This window comes from Giraffa tippelskirchi, chromosome 11 (genome assembly GCF_054371585.1).
Source record: "Giraffa tippelskirchi isolate mGirTip1 chromosome 11, T2T-mGirTip1v1.2.pri, whole genome shotgun sequence".
NCBI classification, from domain to species: domain Eukaryota; kingdom Metazoa; phylum Chordata; class Mammalia; order Artiodactyla; family Giraffidae; genus Giraffa; species Giraffa tippelskirchi.
The window spans coordinates 40346748-40362666 of NC_137285.1; the positions used below are offsets into that span (position 1 = coordinate 40346748).

Genomic DNA, 15919 nt, shown 5'->3' on the forward strand with positions numbered 1-15919 from the left:
CTATAGACGGCCATGAAGAAGGATGGCAGATAGTGGGGAAATCAGATGACCTTTACCTGAGATTAGGAGAGATTATTAAGTAAAGGTTTTAGAAAATGAGACAGTGTGAGAGGAGTGAAGAAAGCATGAAGAATGCTTATTCACATTGGAAGGGAGATCTAGAAGATGCATGTAAGTGAAATAAGATGGTTGATAACTAGAGTACATTTGGATGGGGATGAAGATGCTGGTAGCTGGTAGAAAGGAGAGGAAGAGGGATGACAGAAACATTTGAGAGGAGGCTGGAGGGGATGGAAGGTTCTGAGGAAGTCTAGTTGAAACGCTGGCTAGATTACAGTTCTGTGTATACCCTGAAGTAGCTCTAAACCTAACTACTATAAGTAAACATAGCTCAAGTATGTCATACTATATAAATATTTTGGAATACAGAATGGAGCTGTTGTACAACAATGCCTGGAATGCTTTCTTTGTATTGACTAATCAAGTAACAATCAACCTGAAAAGGTCAGGCGAGTTCTCTCTTCCTCTCTTTTTAGTGGAACAAATGTCATCATACATCAACATTGTTTTAAAATTTGTGGTAACTACATAAATAATTCTGTGCTTGGGAGGAATAACTTTCACACCTTTGAGGGTTAATTTTACTTCCTTTGAAATACTATAGAATTTTAAACAAGTTCCCATTTTTGGATAACTGCCATGCCAGCTTTTAAAAGTGCTAAATGGTTTTGTGTGTGGATGTGATATTTAATTAAAAAGAAACCTGAAGTCCGCCCAGCTTTTAAAACAACACCTTTTTTTCTGAATTTCAGGCCCCACTGTATGGTTATAACGGACAAGGTGGTGTTCATGGAATTGCTACAACACAGGATCTGGCATCAGATATCCTGCACATAAGACCAACCTTCCCATATTTTAATGGAGTGACTTGGTGAAGCTGCTTAACTTTCTTCAGCTTCAGTTTCTTCATTTGTAAAATAGGAATAGAAACATCTTGCCCAGAGATTGCTCATGAAGATGAAGTGAGGTAAGGGTGAATGATCAACTTCAAGGGTTGGATGCTTGGAGCTTACCGTTATAACTCTCTGTATTGGGGAATTCAGATGTACAACAGTGTGAGAACTTATGGTCCAGGATATGTCTACTTTCTCATCTGAGTCTCTGAAATTTCCCATAGGTTCTATAAGCAAAAATAAAACTGCAGTACTTATTTAAAGGGAAGATATAGGAAGTCTTATGGGCCACTGAGGGAGTCGAATCAGCTTACTACAGGAATTTTAAGTAGCCTTAGGCACAGCCCTTGAAACTCTGCTCCTGATTCCCTTCTTGAGCTGCTGCAATCCACTGGCTAATCCTTCTTGAGAGACAATGCAGGTTTCTCATCATAATAGTGAGATTAACTCTGATTTAAGAAACTTCTTTTCCTGGCAAGAGCAGAGTTTGCGTTCTATTTATAGCAGATCTTTGGACTAACGCTCTCTAGCTTTGCCTCTGAACTGATTCATATATTCCAGGGATTTTAAGATCGGTTCTGATTCAGAGGTTAGGAAGACAGTTCCAAAGTGGCCTTCTAACTCTTCGACCTTTCCTACTTATCTACATTAGTCTGGAAGTTGTACTAATATTTTTGGGTGTAGAAGTTGGAGACTTAGGAAATTAGCTTTAATTTTGCTAATTAGATTTTAAATAAGATTATCCTTTTCATGAGGTTGTAGGAATGGATTAGTCCAAAGAATACCTAGACATTTTTTTAGCCCTCAAAGGGTTACCCAGATCCTAACTTATCTCTTCACTTCCCTGACTCTCTTTTCCTCTCCCCTCCTCTCCCTTACTCTTCTCTTTTCTGTTTTCTTCCTTTCCCTTCTCTTTCTTTCCCTGTTCTCACTCACCTATTATCTGTCATCCATTCGTTTATCCATCTATCAGTCTACCTATCCTCTTTTTCTCTCTCTCTCTATCATGTACCTTTGTCTACCTATATTTTGTTTTAATGGGAATGGAACAAAGGTGATAAGGGAGCAATAGTTATCTGAAGTTTCAAATATCACTGGAGTTTGTTGGAAATGTTGCATGAAGGCAGTTCAATTTTACCTGTCTTGTATCATTTCTTAAAATAATGGTCAAGGAAGAAGAGGACTTTTCTAGAGTCCAAAGAGATACAATTCAGTGTAATGAGACAAAACAGAGCAAAGAAAACTGGTTAGTTAAAAGCTAGAATTCCTGGTGATAAGAAAACAATTACAATCTCCTTTACCTCTTCAAAAGAAGAGGTATTAGTGGCTCCACCTCCTCACCTGGCTTCATTTTCCAGTTGCCATAAAACTTTCTGCCCTGAAATAGACTACAGCCCTTCTGTCTGCACCTCACATCTGTGTAAGCAACCATCAGCACACCAGTGCTGTGTAGGTGATCCACTCAAAACCCTGGTCTCTTAATTGCTTGAACTTCTCAATTCCCGTAATCCCCCCACTCCACTGCAGCCAGTCATTGCCACTCCTGTGGTCACACTACATATTTTTGGTAGTGTTACTAATAGCTTCTCCTCCTTCAAAATCTCTGGACAGTAAATTTTGTCCTGTTATCTGATTACCACCTTCTGAACCTCAGTCTCACTCCTACCAGTTCCCTTTGAGCTCTTCTTGGATGCCATAGGGACATTCAATCCATTGACCGCAGGCTTTCTAAAAATTTTCTTCTCTTTCATATTGTTGTTTACCTTCTTGCCCAGCTAGTTTCTGTGATCTGGCATTTTAGTCACATCTTTGCAGAAAAGCTGAATTCAATGGTTCTTCGCTCTCTCCATAGTACTCGTTTGAAAAAAACCAACCTTGTGAAACCGGGTTATTCTATGCTGTGACCATACCTGAGCAACTGCTGTTTGTAAAGAAAGTTTATACAACTGTGCTGACTGGGCTTGTCTAAATTTATCCACCCTAAATCTGAAATGGTATCCAATGCTGCCAGACAATGCTATTATAGTTTCCTGGCACATTAACTCTACTACACTCTAGGATGACCCGTCTTCTCAAACCTCCATACTTTCATCCCATTTATAATCTTAACCAATTAAATGCAGGTAACTATTTAAAAGCAGAGACATTACTTTGCCAACAAAAGTCCGTCTAGTCAAGGCTATGGTTTTTCCAGTGGTCATGTATGGATGTGAGAGTTGCACGGTGAAGAAAGCTGAGCGCCGAAGAATTGATGCTTTTGAACTGTGGTGTTGGAGAAGACTCTTGAGAGTCCCTTGGACTGCAAGGAGATCCAATCAATCCATCCTAAAAGAGATCAATCCTGGGTGTTCATTGGAAGGTCTGATGTTAAAGCTGAAACTCCAATACTTTGGCCACCTCATGCGAAGGGTTGACTCATTGGAAAAGACCCTAATGCTGGGTAAGGATTGGGTGCGGGAGGAGAAGGGGACGACAGAGGATGAGATGGTTGGATGGCATCACCAACTTGATGGACATGGGTTTGGGTAGACTCCGGGAGTTGGTGATGGACAGGGAGGCCTGGCGTGCTGCAATTCATGGGGTTGCAAAGAGTCGGACACGACTGAGCGACTGAACTGAACTGAATTGCTACCCTATCTCCCTATCACTGAAACTACCTGCATCTGTACCTCCACATATTTTATTTTCCTTCTGTTACACTGGGAGTAGTGTTTCCACTCCTCACATCTGATGTATTACTATGGATAATTGTTTAAAATTAAACTACCTTTGGTCTCACATCCCACTTGTATGTTCTGTTTCTCTTTCTTTCTTTACATAATCTTCAAATTATTTGTTTATAACTGTCTCTGTTTCCCATTTTTCTTTTCACAGGTCCATTCCAGGGACAATTTTTGTACCCACCATTCTGCTGAAATTGGTCTGTTTACTACCATCTAATTGGTCGATTATCAATTTAATGGTCAATGTCTATCCTCACCTCATTCAGCCTCTTACTAGCATCTGACATGGGTGACCTCTCTTTCTTCATCTTCTTTTCATATTTAATGATTTTATTGTTTGTTTCACAAATGAAACATGGTAGTGAATAATTCTGAAGTGATGACTGTAAATAGGTAATGAAATCCTGTTGACAACTCACTTTGAGTCCTTCATAGGTGCAGCTTTCCCTTTTTTAAAAAATATCTATTTATTTGGCTGCATTGGGCTGCGACACTTGGGATCTTTGATCTTTGTTGCGGCATGCAAGATCTTTTAGTTGTGGCATGTGGGATCTAGTTTCCCTAACCAGGGATCAAACCCAGGCCCCCTGCTTTGGAGCTTGGAGTCTTAGTCACTGGAGCACCAGGGAAGACCCCATCTTTCCCTTTTGAAATTCCTCAGAGATCTCCTGGTAAAGCACACTTGATAATTGAACATGTGACATATTTTGAAGAGTAACTGCTAGTTCCTGATTGAGTAGATAAATATCTCCTTTCTTCTTGAAACTCTTTCTTCTCTAAACTACCACATGTTTCTCTGACTTTTTTCCTATCTCATGGGTTGACCTTTTTGGATTTTTGCTGGTTATTGTTTGTTATTCAACCTCTACATTGGAATGCTCCAGCATTGAGAACATAGACTCTAGAACCAAATTGCTTGGGTTCAAATTCTTATTCTGTCACTTCCTATCTATATGACCTTGAGAAATTTACTGTATTATTTCCCTCGCTGAGAAATGAGGGAAAATCATAGTTCCTGCTTCCTAGAGATATGGAAAGGATTGAATGAGTTAATATATAGAGAGCATATTGAAAGTTGTCTGTTAATTAGTGCTATATATTAATGTGATATATTAATGGCAGCTGTTATTATTCCCCTCACTTTTTAATTTGGTGCTGAGGTGAAAGGGGGCTTGCTTTTGGGTCATGGAGCTGGAAAATGCTAATTAATAGCTGGTGACCCTTTTTTCTGCTCTGTGGAGAAAGTCAACATGAAAAGAATGAGGCCAACATATAAAAGTAGCCAAGAAGAAGTAAGTGAATAGTGTAATAGTCAGCATTCTTCGTTATGAACAGCAGAATCAGTTCCAGATAGTCCAGCTAAATTAAACAAAAAATAGATTTATTAAAAAACATTAGGTAACTGGAGGAATTTCCAGGATTACTGGAAAACAGAATTGATATTTCATTGCCATGAAATATTGCAGCCATGAACAGTATAGCTAAGAAAAATTGCTAACCTCATTAAAAAGTTATTCTAGGAGAAGCACCATCCCTACTATGTGCTGCCACTTAACATGCCCCAACCCTGAACCTGATGTCAAAATCTGTGCCACTGATGCCCCAGAAGACTAAGACAACTTGATTACTGATATTGTCAGAAAAATCAACCAATTTCCCAGTGCGAGGCCAACACAGCAAGTCTTGTGTGGCTAAATCTGTTTGGCAAAGCATAGATCATATGCTTTTGCTCTAGCTGCAAAGGAGTCTGGTGAATGTAATTTTTATATCCTACTTTTGGAAGGCAGAATTGACAGTGTGGAAAACTATAAAGATATAAGAATGGTTTTGGGCAGCCACAAGTGATACATTTCCAACATAGATTTGTGTTGTAGAAAGGGGGACCTGTTGATTTCATATAAATTCCTTGATTTAGTTGTACCTAAGCCTGCTCTTGGATCTTCCTGTTTTATGAGAAGATAAGTTGCTTCATTTAGTTAACATAATTAACAGTTTTTTGGTCGATTCTATTAATATTTAATGTTTTTATAAGTACAGCTTTTTTTTTTTTCTTCTGATTTAAGCTCCACTATTACAATATCCTCTCAATTGGTGTTTTACTCTAGGCCTGCCTTCCTCCCTTTTGTTCATTTTCTTCTCTGGAGTTTTGGATAGTCTTTCATCAGTGTAAGCCTGTGTCACTCTTCTGGTTAAAACCCTTCCTGACTTTCCATTGCCTTAGGATAAAAACATAGTGCTTGCACAGTGTACAGCTCTCTATAATCTGGCTCTCCTTTAGTTTATCTTTTGGCTGCTGTCTCTGCTCAAGTCTTGGTAGGCTTCATTTCATTCTCTTTCATATTATCTTTCCTTTTCATTTTTATCTGTGCCTTCAGACTCTTTCTTGTCTTCCTTACTGAGGACTTAAGCCTGGGATACAGCCTCTCATTTCTGAGGGACTGTTCCAAAGAGGTAAGGAAGGGAAGAGACAGAATATATAGAGGTTTTTGCAAAAACAATCAAACCAAAATAAAAACCAGGCAGTTGAACATCAAAGGATTACTGCTAATTAAAGAAAAACCAGAAACCTCTAGTTAATGAATTTTCTCCTTTTCTGTGTATGGAAAGATACTGTACAAAAGTCTGGATTTTTTGAAACTATTCTTTTAATATACACATTAATTATCTTAAGCCAGTATCCTGTTATCTCAGTCCTGAGTTCCCCTCTGGGTGCTAATGAGGGTGCCTGCAGTTGCTGAAGGCTTTTGTCTGCAACATCCTTTGTTTACTGTAATAGTAGCAAAAATCTTTGTTCAAGTCCTTGACCTGCTTCTCACTGGGATTCTTGAGAGAATCAAATGATGTGTTCTGTAGAGGGTCTTCTGGTACAGTGGTCCCCAACCGTTTTGGCACCAGGGACTGGTTTTGTGGAGAACAGTTTTTCCATGACCAGAGTCGGGGTATGGTTTGGGGATAATTCAAGTGCATTACATTTATTATGCACTTTATGTGTGTTATTACATTGTGACATATAATGAAATAATTATACAACTCACCATAATGCAGAATCAGTAGGAGCCCTGAGCTTGTTTTTCTGTAACTAGATGGTTCCATCCTGGCTGTGAAGGGAGACAGTGGTAACTGCTGCCCAGCGCTGACATCACTGCCTCAGCTCCACCTTGGATCATCATGCATTAGATTCTCATTAGGAGCGGGCAACCTAGATTCCTCACACGCACAGTTCACAGTAGGGTTTGCACTCATGAGAATCTAATGCTGCTGCTGATCTGACAGGAGGTAGAGCTCTAGCAGTAATACAAGCAATGGATGTGTGCATGCTAAGTTGCTCAGTCATATCTGACTTTTTTGCAACCCCATGGACTGTAGCCCGCTTGGCTCCTCTGTCCATGGGATTCTCCAAGAAAGCATATTGGAGTGGGTTGCCATTTCCTCCTCCAGGGGATCTTCCTGGTCTTTACCATTCAACTACTTGATCTGACAGGAGGTGGAGCTCAGGAAGTAATGCTAGCAGTGGGGAGAAGCTGTAAATACAGGTGAAGCTTAGCTTGCTCACAGGCCGGTCACCTTCTGCTGTGCAGCCTGGTTCCTAACAGTCCACGGACTGGTACTGGTCTGTGGCCCGGGGGTTGGGGACCCCTCTTCTAATATAAAGGTGTACTCAGCTGCCTTTTGAATGAGTCACAGTGCTTGGTTCTTCCCTGAAGTGATGTCTTTGCTGCCAAAAGCAGAAGTGACCTAAACTCACAGCGCCTCTCCTATTTCATTAGATCAATCCCACCTGTATGTCTCAGATGCTGCCATTCTTTCCCCTTCCCTGGAGCCACTGGAGCTGCATTGTGTCTTAAAATGGTGGACCATAAAAGCCTTTGTTAAGCTGTCCATATACCCTTTATGTCTGTACTTATATCAGATTGTAAGCCCCTAGAGGAGCAGAGCCAAGTTGTTAACTCACATTCATGGTTCTAAATTCAGTGCAGTGAGCAGATCGGGTTTATCCTCATCATGATGATGAAGAGGAGCTGGAAGATTTTTCTTCCGTTATATCGAGTACAGCTACTGAAGTTTATAGGCTCCCTCTTAGAATTTTCTGGATGGTCTCCTCTTTTGCACTTGAATACCTTATTCCCCTGAGGTGAAATGCAGGATGGTAGAGGTAAATGGACTGAAAACGAATGTACTGTAATACATTCACTTTGTCTACAAAAATAAAACAACCCAAACCTAGTTTTTCTTGCAGTCTTTAAATCCAGATGGTAGTAAAATTTGACATTTCAATTCTGTTTGTGAAATTCATTTTGTTTTTAAATTGGGAAGAACCATAGAGCTAAAAATTGTCTGAAGTACTGGGAAGGCCTGGTGAGACCTCTTTAAGAGTGTTATTAATAAGGGCTTCATATTTTAAAGTGAATTTAGAGTCACTGTAAATAGAGACTGCAAATAACTGTAATGAATGTGACTAAGGACCCTGATGTCAGGCGGTAGTGCGCTGCCCCATACCTAAGACGAAAAAGGCGGAGGACTGGCTTGGACAATGAAGGGGAAAGAGAAATCTGTACAAAATTAGAGACAATTTAGTAGCTAAATGTAGTTAATATTTTTTAGAGTTCTCATTTTTGTTTATAAAGTCTCATTCCAAAAGATAAGTTATCACTCTCAACAAGTCTGTCTCTTTATATAAGGTTCTAAAATTTAGATCATGTAAGGTCTCTTTATAAGTAAGTATTTATACTGTAAGGATCCAGTTTAATCAGTTAAGCTCAAGATTTAAGGTTTCAGTGTCTAGAGTGTTCAAAACCAGGGGAAAAAAAATGACCCCCTTATACCTCTACCCCTCCATTGGCAAGGCTTGTTTCTGACTGGGTCTGATCTATACATATATATATATATATCCCTGGAAGAAATCATAGAAACAAATCAGCAGCTATATGTTATAAGTAGTGTATCAGTTAAGTTTGTTTTGGTTGAAAGTGAAGAAAGTTTAACCTAAATGAGAGGTTTATTGGCTTTTTAAACAGTTACAGTGGGGTGACTGGCTTAATTGTTGCTTGACACAGATGCTCCAGAAATAGTCTCAAGGGCTGTGTCTTACCTTAAATTTTCTCTCTTCCATGTATAGATCTCATTCTTAGACAGAATTATCTATTGGGGTAGAGAATACTTCTCATTTTCAGCAGATGACCAAAAGCCCTGTTTCTGGTTCTCAATGCCTGCAGTAGGTCATATATTCATCCTTGAATCAGTCACTTTGTGTTAAGAGAATTGAATCTGCTGATGAATATAGGGGCCAATATGATAGATATCAGCTATAAATAATATTTAATTAAACTACTTGAAATTTTGATGGAGTATTTACTGATATTGACTGTTTAGTGTGTGGTGGGACATGTGAAGATGAGTATGAAAGGTCTTCTCCTTCGGGTTTCTTATGGGGAAACCTTGGAAACCGCCTAACTCTTAAAGTAAGGCTGCTATGAGAGCTTTATGTTTTCTAGCTCTGATATATTTGATTATAAGAGTCCGAGTACCTGGCTGCTTTGATATATTGTAGAAAGATATGTTAATGAGCTATTTTCTCCTCACCTTTCTCCAGGGAAGCGCACATTCTCTGGAGATGGAGAGAACAAGTTTTTTTGTATTCTCTCTTCCTTTTACTAACCACATTCTGTGTATAGGCTAAAAGGAGAAAGAGTTATTTCTAGCATTGGACTGAAGGAAATTCCTCTGTGTGTTTATTGCTGCTGTATACATAAACTGAGCGTTTTGTGTGCAGTGACAGTTATAGTTTCCTCCACTGGCTCTGGTTCATGTTCTTTTCTCTCTGATGATTTCTTCTCTGTTTTCTTCCATGTCTTTTCTCCTCCTCCATAAATGCATAATACATAAGTGTGTGTGTGCATGTGTGTACAAACAGTTGATATGAGAATATTTAACAAATGGTATGTCATATTCATTTACTAATTAGAGTGGATGCCACCTATAAACAAGCAGCACAATTGTGGTGGGACACAAAGGCTGTAAAGAAGAAACCATATCTTAGACGAGAAAGAGGAGATTCAGAGATACGAAGAAAAGTGTTAGGGAACCAGTCAAGAGTGAGAGAAGAGCAGAATTAGGTTGTGAGTGAAAGAGAGCAAAGTGGAGAGAACGCTCAGTCTCAGAGCTACCTCCAAATTGAGAGGCTTTCCTTTTCCCCGAGGGCTGTCTTTGCAAGTTCCTTTGAGATCCTGTTTCCCTTATTGCTCAATTGATTCTTCCACTAAACCACCCTCTTCTCTTTAAAATCTACCTTGAGGTACTTTGTTAGTAGAAACTAAAGCTAGCTGTCTAAAATGAGTGGAATCATACTATCTGTAGTGTTTTTTAAACTGCTGTAACAACTTTGTTTTTCTCTTATCAATAGCAGACACCTCTCAGGTCAATAGATAACAGAACAATGTCATAGCTTTTGTGGCATCTGGTCTTTGTGTTAGATACCTCCAGCTCTCATACCTCACATTCTCTCAGCCCCAGTTTTACTCCAGCCATTGCACAGGTGTTACCTTACATGTACCTACTTTACCTGCACCAGGTATTTCTGTTTCTGTCCTGGGTTTCTCATGTCCTATATGGGAAATCCATGGGGACCCATTTAGCATTTGAGCATGGGCATACTTGAAGTGTGAGGGTGTTAAACTTCATGGGAAAAGCTTCACCAATGGGGTATGAGAGTTAGTGGGTAAATGTTCCCTGATTCTATCTCATGGAGAGGGACACTGTACATAATTCCTTAGAGGCCTCCAGTCAGATCAAGCTTCAATTTCCCATAGTTTCTGGTTTGAAAATACACCTTTATTTTGGGTTTTCCTTCCTCCTTGTCCCATTCCTCCTGGTCCCTTACTACCATTCCCTGGGTTCACCTCGCAAAATAAACTACCTGAACTCAAGCCCTTTAGACTTCTACTTTATGTACAGAACCTAGTCTGAGACAGTTTTGCTTTGCCCTGGATGCATTCTTATTTATTATTTTCTTTTTAATGGACACTTTGATCATTTCCTTTTTTCACTGTTATAATCAATGTTGTGAGGAATGTTCTTATAAATACATCTTTGCATACTTGATACTTCTTTTCTTAGAAAAAGACGACTATAAGTTAACTTGCTGAGTCTATTACTGATCAACAGGCACATGCATTTCAAAGGCGTTTGATACATATTGGAGCAAAAACATTTGTATTTAACAGTTTCATATGTTTGTCAAAAAAAAAAAAAAAATTAGCCATTAACCTGAGTGCATAATCTAAATGACTGGTTAGATGCTGAAGGTTGGCCGCCTTCCATAACTATAAGCTAGCAGCTCGGTTGTGACTGAGGTGGAGAGACTTGCTTCACTTGGTCCAAATAAAACTTACTGCCAGGTTCTTTGGGCTTAACTTTGTCCATCACACTTTGGGTCTTTTTAACACTATAGAGTAATAAGTAGCAAGAGATTAAAAAGATTAGAATTTAATCAAGAGACTCACTTTTAGATATTATAAGATGATTAGGCTAGTGATATTGCTGCTCAAGAAAGTTTTCAAAGACATGAAGACTTTTAATCTCTAATGCTGAAACTTTTAAGTTTACTACAAGAAAATTTTTCTTGAGAGAAAATAAAGGGACACCAACAATTTAGATATCTCTGTGTCAGTATCATTGAAAAAGTCACAAGTGGCCCTATGTCTCTCTTCCTTGAAGATGCTGTCAGAGTTGACCCAAAGTAAGCCTCCTAAATTCTGAGTCCTTGGAAAAGGTGCTTCTCACCTTTTGCTTTACTGAAGTGAAAATAAAGTGAAAGTTATCAAGTAAGCAAAGAAAATGGTGTAAGTGTTGATAGCATATCATATTAAATGCATTCTTATGATTGGACTACCTGAACTGCTTACATATAGTTTAGAAATCTTTATATTTTATAATACACATGAAGGTGACTTATAGTTGACAATAGACAGTGATTGTAGGTTCCACAAAGGGGTGCTAAGTAGATGCTTGGTTAGAAGTATAGCTATTTTCACAGAAGAGAAAATCCTACTGACACTATTTTGACTTACAGCACTTCTTCCACTATCTTGACCTGCAATAAATGTGTTGGGCATTAGCTTCTTAGTCAAGAGTGAAAATATTTGTAATGACATTGGTTCTCTGGGAAAACTAAAGTCTATTTACTTTATGTTGATTTAAAATAGCTTTTCCATGAACTTAACTCACATAAATGAAGAATTTCTTGCCTCGCAAATCTTTTCTCTTTGTATAAGTTTATAGGATATGTGGTTTAAAATATTAATACAGTTTAAAATTGCTTCTGAATACTATTCCTGTTGATTAAATTTGGACAGAAGAGATGGAGCCAGAACTTAGAAGCTGAGATATGACAGGAGTTTGAGATAGGCTATGTGGAGCCATTTGAAGCTTTTGAGACTTGAACTAATCAGAACAAATCAGGATTTTCAAAACTATAATCTGGCCAGGATGTACATTTTAGGTTGAAAGAAAGTTGGGGGATCAGTTAAAAAACTGGCTTAGGTGATAAAGGCCTGAGCTCATTGTGCTGGCTCTAGAGGCAAACATAAATGAGATAAAGGAATAAAAGAGTCATTTGAAAGGATGCAGTGTGCTGAATAATAGAGGGGCTGGGGAAAAATGGTCAGAAGGACTATGACTTTGTGTTTGAGTGACTAAGGGCAAGGACTTTGGCTTTTCCACCACTATATCTTTAGTGTCTAAATCTGTGCTTGGCACAGAGTAGGTAAATATTTGCTAAAAGAGTGAAGGGCATTTATATCACCAAAAATGAGATGAAATTACCCATGTGACCTTCTCAAATTAATTCCTCACTTGATATTTGTGAATCACTCACATGGGACCCAGTGCAAATATTTACCAACCATATAATGTGCTCTTTTTCTTCCACCAGCGGACGTGATTTGGCAGATTCGTTTTGTAACGTGTACATCATGTTAGCTTTTCAGCTTCCTCTAGGAGTGAATTTTAGTCTCTCTAAGGGGTAATGCTTATATGACTCTTTCATCTTTGGAACAACAAAATGATTTTCTGGTAGACCTGGCTGTTTATTTACTTCCTCATGAAGTCATGAAGAGCAACATGTTGCATTAGTATTTGCTTGTTTTGCATGGTATACGGAAACTGGAAGGAAAGGATTGACGTGTGGGGAGGAAGCCTATGGTGCCAGAGTTTATGCCTACAAAACCACTCATTAAACAAGGGTTATGAAATGGAGGGATGATCTAGAAAGCTAAAGTCCTGTCCTCAAGAAACTCAGGTAGAGGAGGCCAAAATAGTATGGTAGAAACAACCTATGCAAAACATAAAGAAGCCTCAAGTGACAAGTCTCAAAGACCCTTTCCTGCCTCTTATTTTCTTATGTTAGAAAAGAGAGTCTTGGGTTAGGTACTCTAAGATTTCTTCCAGCCCTAAAGTCTACTATTCTTTTTCTAACCTTCAATGCATTGATGAAAATATCTATTCTTCACTGTGGCTTCTGTTCAACTTCCTTCTGAATACTTATCCTGTGTTCCATGTTCCTTTTAGCACTTGCTTTAAGCCCTTACCAAACATTTTCACTTATGGAACATTTTCACTATGTTCCATAGCTTGTTATCATGGCAGCAACTCCTGCTCATTTTGTTAAGATTTGATTACTTAGTCTAAGTCAGACAACACAGCAGTTGTGTTTGGAACAGCTAGTTTGAGAGGGGCAATGGGATGACCCAGAGGGATGGGATGGGGAGGGAGGTGGGAGGGGGGTCACATGTAAACCCATGGCTGATTCATGTCAATGTATGGCAAAAACTACTACAATATTGTAAAGTAATTAGCCCCCAACTAAAATAAATAAATTTATGAAAAAAAAAAAAAAGAAACAGCCAGTCTCTTCAGGAGAAAAAAAAAAAAAAGAGCTGCCTCAGACACAAATCAGTTTGTCTGCCCTTAGCTACTGTTTATAACCCACATATTTACACTCTCACCACATTTCCCCTTGAGCCACACTATTCCACTGAGGATTTGGGGACTGTGATTGGCCCTTTCAACTCTAGTCCATCTCTTGGAACCAACTTTCTTACCTAATGCCACATGGGCACATAGTCCTATCATAGGCATTATTAAAAGTAAGCAGGTTTCTTGTTAGGTGGCATCTCCTACTTGCCGTAAGAGAAGGTCTGAGTTCTTTCACATATTCTTGATTCAACAGATTTATTATCAGATCACTGTCTATTCTGTTTTTTGAAAGACTACTACATCTCTGAAAAAATTCCTAAATAAATATGCCTAGTATTGTTGACCTCAGATTTCTTCATATTTATTAGATTTGAATGGTAGAGCTTAACAAGGATGGCATAGATTTCCATTGACAATGTAGTACAGTGTCTGTGGGGGATTGATTCCAGGACCCCACAGATACCAAAATATGTGGTTATTCAAGTCACTTATGTAAAATGGTTTAGTATTTACATGTAACTTACACATATCCTCCTATATATTTTATTATTTATTTGTTTACTTTTTTTTTTTTTTTTACTGTGTTGTGTGACTTGTGAGATCTTACTTCCCTGACCTGGGATCGAACCTGGGCCCCCTGCAGTAGAAGTGTGGAGTTCTAACCAGTGGACTGGCAGGGAATTCCCTCATCTTATATATTTTAAATCATCTCTGAATTACTTATAACACCTAATACAATGTAAATGCTGTGTAAGTAGCTGCTGGCACATGGAAAATTAAATTTTGCATTTTAGAAGTTTCTGGAATTTGGGGGAAATATTTTGATATGCAGTTGGTTGAAACCACAGATGCCAAACCAGTGGATATGGAGGGCCTACTGTACTGGTTATAAATTATTTGTAAAGATTGAATAGAGATGCAGGGTTTCAGTAGAACTTTCAACCTTTGCCAATAAGTGCAATGGTGTTGACTCCCTTTAAAAAGGTATTTTTTTAAAAAAGAAATGAAAATAGCATGCTACTGCTGCTAAGTCGCTTCAGTCGTGTCCGACTCTGTGCGACCCCATAGACGGCAGCCCATCAGGCTCCGCCGTCCCTGGGATTCTCCAGGCAAGAATACTGGAGTGGGTTGCCTAAGGTACCAAGGACCCAAGGTGAAGTGTTACTCCTTTCTCTTTGGTTGTTGTTTTGATGCTCGATTCACTGTGTGGGATTAGTAGCTGTCTCATTTGTTGTTTTTCAGTTGCTCAGTTGTGTCTGACTCTTTGAAACCCCATGGAGTGCAGCATGCCAGCCTTCCCTGTCATTCACCATCTCCTGGAGCTTGCTCAAACCCATGTCCATCAAATCGGTGATGCCATCCAACTATCTCATCCTGTGTTATCCCTTCTCCTGCCTTCAATCTTTCCCAGCCTCGGGGTCTTTTCTAATGAGTTGGCTCTTCACATCAGGTAGCCAAAGTATTGGAGCTTCAGCTTCAGCATCAGTCTTTCCAGTGAATATTCAGGATTGATTTTCTTCAGGATTGACTGGCTTGATCTCCTTGCAGTCCAAGGGACTCATGTGAGCTGTCTCATTTATGGAGTTCCAGTGGGGACTCTTGTTGATGAATCCCTCATTCAAATAAGAGACCAACTAAGACTTTCAATTTAGGAGCTTGTTTCTTAGGGGAACTAATTTACCCCTTGATAAATTTCACGTAGGGAAGTGGAGGCTTGGAGAATGCTTATATTCATACACATGGCATGGGCTTTTTAAATATCTAGACAAAAATAAATCTTATTAAGACTGGATTCCTTAAAGAGTGCTTGCTTTGGTAACTCTGTAGTCTAATAGAGCCCACACAGCCCAATTGTCTGTGATTGGAGATTTCTTTACTGTCTAGTCTCATTCAAGTTCACATGCTGCTGAGGGCTACCCTTTCATGAACTACTGCTCCTCTGGGTGTCAGTTAGGAGTTTCCTAGGATATCCCTTAAGATGCATTCATATGGAATTCAGCATGCTTTGGGGCATGAGTGGGTATCTATCTGTTAGATGTTTCAAGGATCGTGTGTCAACCTTTGTCAATAGTGTATTTTCACTCTGAAGTTCCTTAGCATGGCTGACACATGGTTTTCATTAGTTTGATATTGATTAGTTAATGAGTATTGGCTCAGGTTCCATGTGTTTTTCTGGTCCTCCATGTGATTCTTCCAGGTCCATTTTAGTTGTTTACAAAAAAAAAAAAATCACCTGCACCACTGTTTTCCTCTGAACCCCAGCCCAAGAAA

General features: G+C 39.0%; 1 protein-coding gene across 1 annotated transcript in view; it reads left to right on the forward strand.

Moving 5' to 3' along the window:
* Positions 1 to 15919, forward strand: part of JADE1 (jade family PHD finger 1) — a 502176-nt gene that overhangs the window by 36463 nt on the left and 449794 nt on the right. The window contains exon 5 of the mRNA XM_081538240.1: positions 813 to 1027. The gene's annotated coding sequence lies outside the window, so the exon portion shown is untranslated. The remainder of the gene's footprint in view (positions 1 to 812; positions 1028 to 15919) is intronic.